Genomic DNA, 10,890 nt, shown 5'->3' on the forward strand with positions numbered 1-10,890 from the left:
GAATATTGTGAGATCAGATATTGTGATGTGTTGATTTCTAATGATTTATGAGAGTAAATGTTATGTGGTTGTCTGATGATCTATTACTAGATATTTATTTTGATGATCTATTAGTGGATAATTATTTTGATGATCTATTATTTGGGTTGTCGTTGATGGTGACATAGTGAGTGTCATGTATGATATTCACAGGTTTGATGATTATAATTGGTGATCAGATATAGATCAGGTGCTAGAGAGTTTACGGTTGAGTGTGCCTATGAATTTTAATAAATCTGGTTAGTTGTGGTTAGTTAACAGGATGATAAAATTGATATTTGCTTCCTCTGATATTGGACTATGTGGATAAATAATGATTTGATGTTTTGAATGCTAACTTGCTCTCATGGGGAGTAGAGACTTATTCATCTGATATTATGTGGGCTGACATTTTCTAATTTGAGTTGATGTAATTAGTGTTGAATTGACCCATGAACTGATTTAGTTATTTGACAATTTATTTGGGGGTCAAGTTGTTACTTGCTCTAGTGTCTATAAAGATGGATCCCTTCGGATAGTTCTGTATGGATTATGGATCAATGAACTGGTAGGATTTTTGTTGTGCTGCCTTTGGTTGTCATAGTTGAAAATTTTTCTGGGTCTGCTGAGTGGATACATGTATGGAACATGATATCCGGTTGATTATGATTGGATTGGTTTGTGAATCCTGGCAAAATTTTTGATCATATAACTCCATATGAATGATTAGTAATGATTTCAGATATTGAGGATATAAATTTGATTGAAGTGTTAAATGTAACCAATTTTTCATCAATGTTAAGGCTGGATGAAAATAGTTGAGTATTGTATCGGATTTGAATAACATAGAAGGTAAAATAGGGAATGTTAGGTTGATTGGATTAAATATGCTGATTAGGTATATCTATGTGGTGTATACTTGTCCAGTTATAATTATTGTGGGTGTCTAGTAGATTATACCCTAGTGGTTAGGCATACGTGTCTGATTGTTTATTTGGAGGTATCTTATCGATTTAATATTAGTTCTGATATGTGCAGATTGTGTTCAGTATAATATTCGAGGTATTTTATTGATTATATTTGATTTGTGGATGCACTTGTGTATATTAGGCTTTGTTGGAAGTATTACGTTGATTATACTCTTGGCATAGGTGTATATATGCCATGTGAGGTTGTTTGAGGTGTATTGTCGATTATACCTATGTTGATATATGCACACGGGTTCGGTAGGTATTGTTGGAGGTATCACACTGATTTATACCTATGCTATGAGTGTGTTTGGTGTGTACTAATTGGATGATTATGTCGATCATACCTATGTTGTGTGTGCACGTGTGCCAGGTGTATTGTTGGTAGCATCATGATGATTCTACCTATGTTGAATATAGAATGCTGAGTGTCTACATTATGTTATTGGTTATATAACCCTGTTAACTAATTCTCCTATTAGTAGGTGACCAACCCACTAGGATGATGATAGAGTTGACTATGAATTTGATTTGTTTACTAGGTTGTTTATACCTTTGGCTGCCCACAGTGATATGTGGTTGAGTGGTCTCGTGTAGCCTCTAGTTGGATAGTTAGGTGCCTTGGACACTTATGGATCGTTTGTGGTGGAGCGGAGATCTCACATATACATATTTTGGATTGCTTGTAGCGGAGCATTGCTCCCATATCTATTGCAGATACATGTTATGGATTATTTGTAGTGGAGTGTTATTCCTACATATTGAGAATTTCTTGTGGTAGAGCGTTGCTCCCACATATGTGGTGTTTTCTCTCACACAGGTGGATCTATTCTTGATGATTTGTATTGTTGATGATTATATTGCAGATTTATTGTCAGGGATGTTATGGTTAGGAAGGTCTGTGATACGGACATTATGTATCTTGGTTTTATCATTAAGGCTTGCAGAACCTTAGATGTTTTCAGAGACTTGATGATTTTGATATTTCGAGGATGTTTGGATCGGTTTCCATTGTCTTTGTTGACGATGTTGTGATTTATTTCGGATCCACGGTGAGTCACACACATCATCTTTGCATAGTTCTAGAGATTGTCTCGATGGGAACATCTATATGCGAAGATCAGTAGTGCGTATTTTGGTTGTCTTCTGTGAGATGTTTGAGATACACGATCATCAGTAGGAGTATACCGTGGTTCCACAGGAGATCGAGGTTGTTACCGTTGGGAGTAGACAGAGTCTATAGAAGAGGCTCGCAACTTCCTTTGTTTGGCTCGATATTTCCGGAGATACGTTGAGGGTTTCTCATGGATTGCTATGCTACTTACACGCCTGACCAGGAAAGGCGTGAAGTTCACTTGGACTGAGGATTATGAGATCAGCTTCCAGGAGTTGAAGCGGAGACTAATGTAGGCTCTGATTATAGTTTTACCTTCTGAAGAGGACGGATTAGTGCTCTATACCGACGCATCTCTACAGGGTTTGTGCGCTGTTTTAATGCAGCACGATATGGTAGTCTCCTATGCTTCTCGTCGGTTGAAGGAGCATGAGAAGAACTACCTTGTACATGATCTGGAACAAGTCGCCATTATTTTTGCCATGAAGATTTGGCGACATTATTTATATGGCGTTACATTTGAGATTCTCACTGACCATAAGAGTCTCAAATATCTGTTTACTTAGAAGGAACTTAATCTCCGAAAAAGGAGATGGATGGAGTTCCTGAAGGATTATGATTGTACCATTAGCTATCACCCGAGGAGAGCTAATGTGGTTGCCGATGCGCTTAGCAGGAAGTCCGAAGGGATTTTAGCTTGCCACCGAGTTGTGGTCACAGACTTGATTTAAGGTTCCTCCGATTTGGGCCTTGAGGGGTAAGGACAGACAGAGCAGGGTACTTTGGTTACCATGGTTGCTCAGTCGTTGATCAGGACGAGGATACGAGAGCCCTAGGCTGCTGATCAGTATTTGTAGTTTATTTGCAGCCAGATAGCTTCCGGGCAGCAGACCGAGTTCACACGAGACGAGGAGGGTGTTATACACTTCCGAGGCAGATTTTGCGTACTTCAGTCTCATCCGGTCTTATAGGAGTTACTTCTGGAGGCTCATCGCTCATGATTTGCTATCCACCCAGGCGGTACCCGTATGTACCAAGATTTGAGGTGTTTCTATTGATGGAACGACATGAAGGACGACATGAAGAAAGACATCGCATAATTTGTAGCGAGAGGTCTTGTCTGTCAGCAGGTGAAGGCAGAGCACCAGATATCTGCCAGATTATTTTAGCGGGTTCCTATTCCTGAGTGGAAATGGGAACATATTACCATGGACTTTGTGATGAGTCTGCCTAGAACACGACGAGGTCATGACGTGATTTGGGTAATCGTTGATCGATTTACCAAATCTGCGCACTTCTTAGCGATCCGGAAGACCGATTCCCTGGATCGATTGGCAGATCTGTATTGCCGAGAGATCATCAGATAACATGGTGTCCCATTGAGTATTATTTCGGATAGAGACCTCCAGTTCAGCTAAGGTTTTGTGTATTGAATTTTAGAGGCAGTTGAGAGGGCCACTTGCCATTGGTAGAATTCGTCTACAACAACAGCTTTCATTCGGGTATCCAGTTGACACCGTTTGAGGCGTTGTATGGTAGGTCTTGTCAGACACCCACCCTCTGGGATGAGGTTGAGGAGGCCCAGTTGTTGGGACCTCATAGAGCTCAGCATGTGACAGAGTTGGTCCATACTATTAGATGGAGGATGTTAGAGGAACAGGATCGCCAGAAGTGTTATGCTGATCGGAGACGCAGACCCCTAGCGTTCTCTATTGGCGACCATGTATTTCTGTGAGTTTCACCCACGAAAGGAGTGAAGAGATTTGGCTTCAGAGGTAAGCTAGCTCCGCGATACATTGGACCTTTCCAGATCTCGGAAAGGATTGGAGCGGTAGCTTACCGGTTGACACCCCCACCGTCCCTGGCAGGAGGTCATGACGTATACCATGTGTCTATACTGAGGAGATACATACACGACCCAACACATGTACTGACAGATATCCCAGTTCTAGTTCAGCCTGACGTCACTTATGAGGAGATTTCGGTACGGATTCTAGACCGGAAAGAGCGTCAATTGCGGAACAAGACTATCCGGCTGGTTAAAGTTGGATGGCAGCATCATTCGGATGAGGAAGCTACTTGGGAACTCGAGGATACTATCCGAGCTCGATACCTCCATCTTTTCGCTTGAGGTATGCGATTTAATTTACCGTTCAGCATTTATACTTTATATCTGTTGTTAGTACTTGCTGATGGTAGATAACGAAATTCGGGGACCAAATTTTTATTAGTGGGGAGAATGTAAAATATCGAAAATAGGCGAATATTGATAAGGGAATTTTTCGGAATTTTTGGAAATTTTTCGGGAATTTTTTGGAGCTCGTACGGACGAGTTAACGGGGATAAGAACGGGGCCCGGGAAAAGCCTGTTTAGGCTACCTTATTTAAGCGAGGTAAAAGTTCTATTTTCTTTTTCTTTTCTTCTTTACTCGCTCGACTCTTCTCCTCTTCCCCCTTTTTCTCCTGACGCCGACTCCTTGCCAAAATCGCCACGCGACGGTTCCCTCTCCTCTTCCCCTTCTTCCGCAAACGTCTAAGCCCTCTCTGCCATCTCTCTCAAGCGATGACAAGCCAAGGAAAGCCCTCTTTCCCTGAAACCCTAGCTTCCACCCGAGCCCTTCACCTCTTCCCTTTCTCTCAGCAAAACGGCAGGCGGCTGATGCTAGGTTACCGTTTCGAGCCGGCCAGAGGAGGAGCGTGTGGGAGCGACTGCACAAGTAGAGGTCTTGGCAGGGGGCTCCGGCGAGCATTCGGCGATGCGATGCTGAGGGACACCGAGAAGCTGGTGCTGATCCCGTACTAGGGCGACCTCGCCATCGGGGGCTGTCATCCATTTCACCGATTGTCACTTCTTTCTCTCCCTCTTTCGCCTTCGATCTCCTCTGTCGCCACCACTGCTTGGTATCGCCGTCATCAGAAAGGAGTAATCGACGAAAGTGTTAGGGCGGCCAACCTCTCTCCTTGCCGGATTCGAACAAAGTAGCGGTGATTTCATCGGGAAGGTTCGCTGTTCTTCCGATGCACTAGAGTTCATCTCGGTGGCTTGCAAATCCGCCTTGGCGATTTGTTTTGGCTGCTGCCATAGAAGACACAAGGTTCCAGCAGCACCTCCTCGTCGAATCCTTGATCCTCACAGGTAGTTAGAGGTAGAGGTAAGGTGCACGGATTGTTCTAGAATTTGGTTGTTGTTGACTGTGATGATTTCTTGAGTTCTATTTTGATCTGGACACTGAAATGCAGGGTGTTTCTTGGTTCAGCAGCTGAGACATCGGATTTGAATAAGAAATGCTGGGTAGTAGATGTAGCATAGATCTAATTTCAGTTTGCTGGTTGTGATAATGAGGTTAGTTATTTGCCTGATCATTTTAGCTCAGTCCATTTCTGTTATGGGATTAATAGGGAATTAAATTTATTATGAGTTAAGGTAATTTACATATGCGTTAATTGATGATTAGTTTGTATTAGATTGATAAATGAGTAAGTTGGATCCAATTTGGGTTAGTAATTTGGGTGGATTGTGTAAGACAATCCAAATGGATGTTCATAATGAAATTAGGAATTTTGTTTAGCTTGTTACATTTTGAATTTAGCTAAATAAAATATACACATTGATTGATACAGGACTTTGACGCGAGACGAGTATCTCGGAGTCAGATTTGGACCATTTTTATCGGAGGCGGGTACTTTTGACTTTATGTCGTTTGATATACATAGTAGTGAATTTAACAAATTGCATTAATTATGTTCCTCATTCTGTTTCGGTTAATCACTACCCAAAACTTGTTACATGCTTGATTGATTACTTGGTTTGCATCTCATGTATACTTTACCTGTTTATACATGCTTGTAGGGGTAGTGATATACCATGTTTCACCATGTTCAGGACCTAGATTGTATACCTTATCTGATCTGTGTACCGTTGTTTTGATTCATTGACTTATGGTGCACTTTCTATATATATACATGGTTTAGCTCAGGATATTTTGTGGTTAGTGTCATGCACCATTTGCATGATTGCATGCTGTGCGATAGTCCGCTCCATTATTGTTGAGCACATCGCCAGTTACATGGATCTGCACACACCACCACTCATGGGTTAATGGTCGATTCAGGCAGTGTGTGTTGCAGCAGGGACTTTGTTTGGCTCCATTGGTCCGCTCATGGGTAGCGTGATGCAACGTGTTAGCCGGCAGGGATTCCTCCCCGTCATCGTGTACCGGGAGTTGAGAGCATTGCGCTCCTCCATTTATGATTTGGGGTAGGAGGATAGGTGTACTCCGACAGCATCCCGTCCACTCGGTCACTCATTAGGAGCAGTGACGACAGAGTGCACGGTTGTCACAGCCCTATCCACTCGGCCTCACTATTGTGTGTGAGATGGTTGACTGGCGTCAGGGGTGACCAGGACGCATCATTAGCATCATATGCATGATGCATTTATTGCTTGTGTTTGTGTTTGCTGCATTTATATACTGCATATTGTTTGGATACCTATGTTTGACATGTATACAGGATTTCTATATCACTCGGACTGTTTGTCCTTATACCCAGGTCCTGGTTAGTACAGTTTCTCTTCTGTTTACTTCAGATGCATTTTTATCTTTCTTATATCAGGAGACTGTACGCATGATTAGTGCTAGGTGTTATTTCCCTATTTTGTATATCAGTTGTACCTGCTGAGTGTTGGAGTCACCCCGCCTCCATTGTTGTTATTTTTCAAGTTGATGCTGTCAGAAGAGAGTTCCAGTTGCTAGTCCCTGCAGACCTCAAGGATATTATTGGTCTTTTGGTTTTTTTACATAGACTATGCTAAATTTGTTTTGTTTGATGGTATGAATATGGTATGGATTTTGTGATGTCGATGGTTTTGGTTTGGTTTTGCTTTTACTACATGCCTGCTTAGACGGCAGAAGAGGTAAATTGATCTTATCGTCGGATTTGTGTTTTATGAGTGTAGTTGAGTAGGGTGGATTTTGAGTCTTCTTATCATTGCTTATTAAATTGCGTAGAATGTCTGTGTGTTGTATTTTATTTCTGTTATTCTTCCAGCCGCATGTGGCTGAGGTATATGGAGATGTAGAAATTTTCAGATTGTCCGTCGTATAGGGGAGATGCCGTCGAAATTTTTCAGACAGGGACTCCTCTGGGGCGTGACATGATTTGTTGATAAAGAAACATTATCCACTTCCTCTATTACAAATAGAGGAATTATCTTATCAACCGCACCTTCTGTTGGGAACTCAGTTTTGAGAAAAGTAGCATCTTTTAACTCTATTTCAGAGATGGTTCTAACTTGTTGCTCACCAATGAAGACATAACCCTTAGAAATCTCAGAATACCTTATAAAGATACACTTCTTACCTCCTGGTCATAATTTTTCATAATTGTGAGTCTTATCATGAACATAGGCAGCTGCCCCCCAAGGTCTCAGATTACTCAAATATGATTTTCTGTCTGTCCAACGTTCATATAGAGTGAATGGAACAGATCTAGAAGACAATTGGTTAAGTATATAGGTTGCATCCAATAACATATCTCCCTAATACGAAATTGGCAAATTAGCTTGAGTCATCATAGACCTAACTATATCTAGAAGAGTTTGATTTCTTCTTTTAGCAACCCTATTTTACTGTGAAATTTCAGGGATAGTTAAATGTAAGATATCACAAAATTAAATAATAAATGTTATTGGACGAAAAATCTTATTGGATTTTTCAGGAATTTTTAGAAATTTTCTGGGAATTTTTCGGAGCTTGTACGTCGAGTTTTGAGGGGACGAACTGACGGGTTCAAATAAAGCCTGTTTGGGAAACCCATTTAATTAAGTGAGGAAATGATTTATTTATAAAATCAATTTTCTTTTCTCCCCCAAATTCGTTGATTCCCGACCCCCATCTTCCCCGATCTCCTCTTCCTCGACCTCACGCCGAAACCCGAAACTCCCTTCCCTCTCCGGCGATTTCTCGCCTCACCGACGCCAAGCTCACGATCGCCGACCATCTTCCTTCGGGTAGGGCTAGGGCAAAGACTCCATTGGCTCCTCTTGCGATCCTTTTCCTTTCTCTCTTTCTCACGAACGCCCGATGCCAACGAAGAACGACTTCTTCCACGGCGATCGCGTCCTCGTCGAGTCACCGGAGAGAATGGCGTTGGTTTTCGGGGGTTACCGATCATCTCCCACTGAGAGGTTGTCTTCTCGGCGGTTTCTTGCTCGCGGTCGGCAGCAGCCTAGCGTCTAGGGCACAGCCGGGGGAGTTTGATTCGCATCACCAGCCGATCAATCGTCTCCTCCTCAATTTGTTCCTTAGGATTGATCTGTAGCTCCACACCCGCTGGATTGGATCGGGCGACATCATCAGAGGCGACCTATCAAGGTATGCTTCGTCCAAAATTTATGGATTCAAGGATCCGGTACTATAGGTCTCAATTCTTGATATTCCTCTTGTTTTGAACTAGGGGAAAGTACCGAATCATCTTAGTGACAGATCTTCCTTGAGTGGATTTTGATCTTCTTCTCTGTTCGTGGGCAAGAACAGATCATTTGCCCTAGCCTTGATCTTGGAGGTAAGTGTTTAGTTTTGGTTGTGGATTCGAGCTTGTGATCTTCTTGGTTTGATTTGGGGTTGGTAGGTGATGAAAGTGTGGGCAGCAGTAAGCATCATACCCATGATTTCTAGCAGTGGTTGCTTCAGTTTTGGTTCTTTGGTAACTCTCGGGTGAAGAGGTAAGGTGCATAGTTGTGCTGGAAATTAGTTAGTGATGTGTTGTTTTGTGGAATTCTAATCCCTTCTTCTTGATCCGGGTGATGAACAACAGCTTGATTTGGGATCAATTGAGCTGTTAGGAGGATTATGGTGGGAGCTGTGAGTGTTGATCAGCTACAACCTTCCAAGGTAAGTGATGTATCAATGAGGTATTTCTGATTGGTTTAATAGAATATTGCTAAATTAGGGTTGTAATTTTATGTAAGGGTTACTTCTTTTGGGCATGTGAAATGTGAAGGAGGGTTTTAAATATGATGAGATTGATTATCAGATTTGATGGTTAGAGGTGGGTCATGAGGATGATTATGCATGTTTGTTGTATGATGTGTGGTGGATAATAATGGGATGTAATGGATGGATAATTTTCTGAATTAGAGTAGTGTCCATCTTGGAGTTTGTATTATGTTATGGTTTGATTAATTAGGGGTTGGTTGCATTTGATGAGTTCATGATTGTTATTAAGGATCATTGGATTATGTTTGGATTTAGGAAGAGTTAAATTTAAGGATGTGCCTATGATTTACTTTGGGTTGGATCATTAGGTGGAAACTAAACAGGGTTACCTAATCGACGTAGGATTAGGTATTGGGTTTAGTTTGTTGTTGATTATGTGATTAGCTAAACATTATATATATACCGTGTGATCGCAGGACTTGGGTTCGGGACGAGCGTCTCGACGCGGGATTACTTGGCACGATCTACATTTTAAGGCGGGTATTTCTTCCTTGACCTCTATGTAGATTTTCTTGTACTTAGTGCATGGTTATTATTGGATGAATTAGGCTGCTTTATCTTATATCATGATCGGTTGTTATTTTCCTGCATGATACTTATGCTTGACCCTTGTGATGATCTATTTAATTCATATACAGTCTCCACTCTTGACATCTACTCTGTTGTGATTTCACGTGTAGAGTATGTCTTGTAGGGATTGTTGGGTTGTTGGTATTACCATACTGATTGGGTATATGATGTGGATTGTACATAGGTGGGTATGTGTTATAGGAGTTATCTTGTTGATCGTGCATTTACATGTGGCGTGTATATCCGTATTTGTTATGTACTTTTGGAGGAGTGTGTTGATTGCACGTCTGTGGTTTATACACGTGTCCGATGTGTTTTATTGGAGGATACATGTTGATTGTATATGTGGGGTTGTCCATGTATGTCTGATATGTTCATTGGGGATTATTGGTTGATTATACATGTGTAGTTGTATACATATGTTTGGTGGGATATGTGGAGGTATCATGACGATTATACTCATGTTGGAGGTATTTATGAGGTTTGGGGTTGTTGCATGGATGATGATTATATATATATATCATGTTCATCATTCATTGCATCTGATGATCATTATCTCCCTTGTGGTTGAGAGAGTCATCAGTTTGGTTTAGCGCCGCACACTCGGCCACTCATGGGTAGTGGTAGCTGGAGCAGTTGTCGCTCGTCCTTTCGTGCCACCCGGTCACGAGGTTTAGTGATATCCAGCGTTGTGAGCAGTCAGGGACCCTGATGCTATGTAGTTAGATAGCTACTAGTGGACTGTCCGCCTCGACCACTATATAGTGGGCTGGAGGGTAGTACAGTCGTCACGGACCCAAGCCTCTCGGCCATACTGGGGTCGTGGTGTCTGGAGAGGTGTCGGGGTGACCATGGAGCATGTATACGCAGTTATTATTCTTGCATTTGATGCGCGGTGCATCTGCATTTGCATACATGCCTAGTAGTTACTAGTTGCATGTGATTGTCGTTGTTGCACTTGTTTGAGATATGATTGTTGCACTTGGTTGCCATGCTGCATACATGTCATTTATTTTACATGTATATGCAGTCGTACTTATATTGCACAGGTGTCACGGGTATATCTGTTGCAGATCCGGTGAGTTTACTGATCATTGTACCATGTGTCGATTCCAGATTGGGTATGTATCTGTCATTATGTTAGTTGTGGTTTGTACAGTTTATGTCAGGTTATTATGTCAGGTATGTTTAGCTGCATTGATTATGATAGTATGATCATGTT

General features: G+C 41.8%; 1 long non-coding RNA gene across 1 annotated transcript; it reads left to right on the forward strand.

Annotated features, from left to right (window-relative positions):
* Positions 1 to 7,786: 7,786 nt before the first annotated feature.
* Positions 7,787 to 9,568, forward strand: LOC122018551. Its single transcript, XR_006121817.1, has 5 exons — positions 7,787 to 8,474; positions 8,557 to 8,664; positions 8,731 to 8,824; positions 8,917 to 8,993; positions 9,515 to 9,568. It is a non-coding gene; the product is annotated as an uncharacterized LOC122018551 (long non-coding RNA).
* Positions 9,569 to 10,890: the final 1,322 nt, after the last annotated feature.

This window comes from Zingiber officinale, chromosome 9A, assembly GCF_018446385.1.
Source record: "Zingiber officinale cultivar Zhangliang chromosome 9A, Zo_v1.1, whole genome shotgun sequence".
Lineage (NCBI taxonomy): Eukaryota > Viridiplantae > Streptophyta > Magnoliopsida > Zingiberales > Zingiberaceae > Zingiber > Zingiber officinale.